Source organism: Palaemon carinicauda, chromosome 17, assembly GCF_036898095.1.
Source record: "Palaemon carinicauda isolate YSFRI2023 chromosome 17, ASM3689809v2, whole genome shotgun sequence".
In the NCBI taxonomy this organism is placed as follows: Eukaryota; Metazoa; Arthropoda; class Malacostraca; order Decapoda; family Palaemonidae; genus Palaemon; species Palaemon carinicauda.
The window spans coordinates 36,941,463-36,946,639 of NC_090741.1; positions in this window are offsets into that span (position 1 = coordinate 36,941,463).

Consider the following 5,177-nt stretch of genomic DNA (forward strand, 5'->3'; position numbering starts at 1 on the left):
GAGTAGGCCTACTGGCGCATCATTAGCCTACACTTCCGTTCGATGCTATCTTGCGGTATGTTTTACAGTTCCCTTTTCAAACCCGATTTATAACATATGCAAAGTGCTTTATAATTCAGTTCGGCTCTCTGAGAAACGATAATCATTTTTCAATAGATTGTTCGTTCGTCGAAGAACGACTAGCAACGAAGGTGCAGCTACTGCCTCTTGCGAAGGCAGCCCGTTGATTATCAATCTGTGAATAGTTTAATAAGAGGACAATAAGGTTTCTCATTTGAAATCATTAGAAACTATATTCCAATGAAATTACATAGATTCTGTTTTCATATATCTGTTTTGAGGTATCACCATGCAGTTCCCCTTATTACAAGGCCAGGAGTTTTTCTTTCCCCCCCCCCCCCAAAAAAAAAAAAAAAAAAAAAAAGGCAAAATTTCACTTAATGGCTTTAAGTAGGACTACATTCCCTCCGTTCCCTTGGCACATATGGTACAGTTTATCACTTCAAGTTTTATAGTTTATATATACAAGACCGGTTTTAACGTTACAGTTCTTAATATGAAATATATTAATGTCCATAACTTCTCATAGTTTACTTCTTATCCTCAATATGCCATTTTCTTCCCAAATTGGAGCCCTTTAAAGGTGCGTCCACACGGTCGAACATTGTCTGTCGGACAAACACTGTTACCATATCTAAATTGAAAAAAAGAATGACGTCATAAGCGTTGAAATGAGGGAAGTTGATATGGTAACAAACAGCGGTACCAGATGAAGTTGACCACCAGGATTTCTACCCCTTTTACCAGACAAAGACCGGAAGAAATGTCCGAAGCTGATATCCGCTGGCATCTCTGTTATCTATATCAGTGTTATAATCTGTACTCGAGAATCAAGTAGTAGTTATCAGCTTCAAGTACGGAGCATCATGACCAGAGTGCACCATAAAATAACAGCACAATCTAATTAATTAAATTATGCAGCATGATTATTCCTGATCTTTTGAGAACAATGAAATGGTAGCCTACATGGAAGGGTTAGTTGCAAAGACGGAGTGAAAAGAGAAACCATTCATCCATTTTAAAGGAAACTCAAATTGATTATAAACCAGACTTTAAAAACTATATACTGATGGGCCCAAACGCTTTATACATTTTATCGGAGAACTTGAAACCTTTTATAACTAAGAAGGACATGTATGAGAGGAAGCATTTTTCCAGAAGCACGTCTGGGGGCATTTCAGAATCACATATGCCCGACTTGGAATAACTTATCAGTGAACTGAGGATGTTAATTGTTATTAACGTACAATGTATAACCTATATTATTCCAAGAAATAACTGATGTTTGAGACTGGTCATGTTTCGGATTATGTGTTGTTAAATAAATCCAAATCATTTCAGTAATAAAGATAAAATGTTCAAAATTTGTTTCCCCTACTCTCGTACACACACAGAGAGAGAGAGAGAGAGAGAGAGAGAGAGAGAGAGAGAGAGAGAGAGAGAGAGAGAGAGAGAGAGAGAGAGAATTACGCATTTACCTCACGATCAAACACTTCCTCGAGCAAATGAAAAATTTCGGTGTTCATAATTAAAACAAATTCTGTAATGCTATACTCGTATATCGAAACGCCATAATTTGGTCTTCTGTACCAACCTCGACTTTTTTTATTTCTCCAATTTGCGTAGCTCTTCCATGCAATGACCCATTATGGATTCCATATTCTTTTCGACTTGTAAACCAGTTACAGACATTCTACTTCTCGGAAGTTCTGACGTTATTTTATTTATTGCTGCGAACACGTTTATTTCTGTCTTTGTAAACATTTGCTTTGATGTTTTATGAGAATGGGCTCTGCCAGTACTGTTTGATTAGCAACTGAGCCTCTCTTCTATCTCAAAGTCAGCTTTCCTCCGTAACTGGATTGCTACTAGTCATGTTTACAGGGAAGGTGATACCTAATCTTCTAAAAGTTAAAGTTAATCCGGTAAACAAGTAGAACTCCGTCCATAGTGCCATTCAGCCTCCGGAGTGTTTCTGAAGCTCGGACTCTACGAACACAGGCACTGTACGACACCCCACTTGGTGCTCGTTATTGACGTCATTGACGCTTCTTTCACAATGATAGCTGGTAAAAATTGTGTTCGACGGACACAGCTCAGCGGTGTGGACACACCTTTACGTTATGTTTTACAGTTCCTATATGAAAACCAAGCTAAAGGTGCATTCACACGATCGAACAATGTTCGACGGATATAATTATTACCAACTAGCAGTGGAAAGCAAAAAGGCTTGCTGATGACGTCAGAAGCGAGCACCAAGTGGTGTACCGGACACTGTCCGTGTTCAAAGCATCGAAACGTCACACACTGTCTGGTGTGGAAGTATACGATGCTGCCAGGCACACGATGAATAAAGTCTCTTGGTTACAGGATTTTCAAAGTCCATCAGTTCACTAAGTCTCAATTGTCCTGTTAACATGGCCAGTAGTACCTCAGACAAGGAGAAAAGTTGCCACTGGGACAGAAAAGAGACCCTGCTACTAATAGAACTATACCGGCAAAATCCATGCTTATGGAATGTCAAGGCTGATGTTTACAAGGATAGGAACAAACGTCTCGCGGCCATCAATGAAATAATGGCGGGAATGAATAGAAGTGGATTATCTGTTACTGCTTCTGAAGTGAAGAATAAAATAGAATCCATCCGTAGTCAATATAGGCGAGAGCTACGTAAACTGGGGAAATCAAAGAAGTCGGGGGGCTGGTGCTGACGACATTTACACCCCCATATTATGGTGTTTTGATGACCTTTGCTTCCTCAACGATGGCGACAGCATAAGTGAATCTGTGTCAAGTATGGATAGCCAAGTGTCTCATGTGCCTGAAGAAGTGTCTAATTGTCTGTTTACCTGTCTTACAATGAGAAAACAAAGAAAAAATATAAACCAAACCGTGGCCATATTTTCTTTATTACCATAATCCACCTTTATAATACATTTGTCAACAAAGCAATGTAAAGTATGTTCAATATGCAACATTGGTGATTTGTATTATACATTACTATTATAATTTTACTCAGAAGTTATTGTAACTTAGCCTCATGTATGTATGTTTTGCCAGATCACAGCACCTTCCTCATTTAAATATTCCATATACAGATTGACGTCAGAAGCGGGAAAACCACAGACAGGGATCTGGCATCATACAGTGTTGCCAGATCCCTGCCTTTAGTTTTCCCACTTTTGACATCATCAACCCTCATTTTCACTAATTATTGTGGCCTGGTATCACTGTTTGCCCGTCGGGCATGATCGATCGCGTGGACAGGGCTTTATGTACAGTGGCAATTCATGAATCATGGCTTTGTATTAGAGTGATTTAAACTTATATTTGTCAGAATAAACAAGATAAAACTAGTGCCCAATTTAGCTTACTACATCAACTCTTACGTCACAGGTTCAGAGACAGCTAGATGGACTCTTCAAAGAGGCTAGGCTATGCAGTTCGTAGTCCTTATTCACTTTTTTTTATGACTGATCTTATTAGGACTTGAAAATCTGAATTTCTTTTTTGTTTTTTAATTATGCATTACTTTTCTTGTATTAATTCTTTTCCTCGCCGGGCCTGTTACTGCTAGTATCTTGCACAGTATCCTGGTTTTCCAATTAGAGTTGTCGCTTGGCCAGTAATAAATGAACTAAATCCCTTTAGACCAAATAAAAGATAGCTATTCCATTTTCAATTATATATATATATATATATATATATATATATATATATATATATATATATATATATATATATATATATATATATATATATATATATATATATACACACACATATATATATATATATATATAATTTACTAAATTAACAAAAAAAAAGGTTAAAATTTTCTTCAATGGCTAATTTAGCAGGATTTTATACTACAGATTTTCCATTAATTAAAGTTTCAGTAATTGTTTTATCGAAATCTAGCAGTCATCTTGACAACACAGAAATGCCATAAAATTTGGCAAATTAGGTTATTCCTTGTTATAACTTACCAACAACCTATTTACCGGAAATTTTAACAATAATTCTAGTTCGCCAAATCTTTCAGTACAAACCCGGATTTCCAAGAATTCCATTGTAAATGTTTATCCAAATAATTACTATCTTATCAGGATTTCTAGTACGAACCTTCAACCAAACCAAAGTGTCATAGGAAGAAATTTGAAGTATAGATTAGTTGAATGCCAATCCTGAAATTATCATCCTGAAATCGCGCCCTCCAATCTCAAAAGTATCAATTATTAGAAAAGTTATTAATAAAAGTTGAATATCCCTACATAACTGACTTCACTGTCTTAAGCCTGTAATATTACATCTTACGACTAAATTAATAATAAAAGCACCAATTCCGTACAAGCCATACACTCATATACAGTACTTTAAAAAATATAATAAATATTGAAATTAGAAATAGCATTTTAAGAAAATTTGCAACGTCAGAAACCCGAAAAAGATAAAAAAAAAAAGCTGAACACTCACCGAACTCTCACGACTAAAAGGTTTAAAAGCAAGCCTCCCTATAGCGCACAGTAGACCTCTATTTTGAGGTCTACCGTGCGCCATAAGGAACGTCCTCCCACGACCGGGGGCGCCGCCCCCAATCGGGGAGGACTAGCTTGCTTAAATTTGAAAAAAAAAAAAAAAAAACGAACTATAAAACAATACCTGCCTTTCAATTCTGACTGAAAAATACTTCACCAGATACCTGCGTTGTCACCAGTCTGTATGCGGACTTTGTGACGTGTGGGTCTGTACGCATGGGTAATACATTAACATCAGCTCCAAGATTTATAAGCTTGAACCACAAGGGTAATCGGGGGATCACAGACTTCACTATATCTGAAAGTACAAATAACCGGGAAGTTAAAAAATATTGGTATTTCAAGACTACGTCTATACTAAGAAATAAGTTATAAACCGATAAGGTAAGACATGGATATTTGAAATACATTTAATGTGCACAAAATGAACAGGTAAAAATAATAAAAAAAAGAAAGAAAAAGTCTCCTTGAAACTTGCAAAGGAAAAGACAACGCAAGGCAATTTTTTTACTTACCAATTATAGACCTAAACTAGACGTAGCTCGAGATGTCTTGTAAACAAACAGGTTACCGCTGACC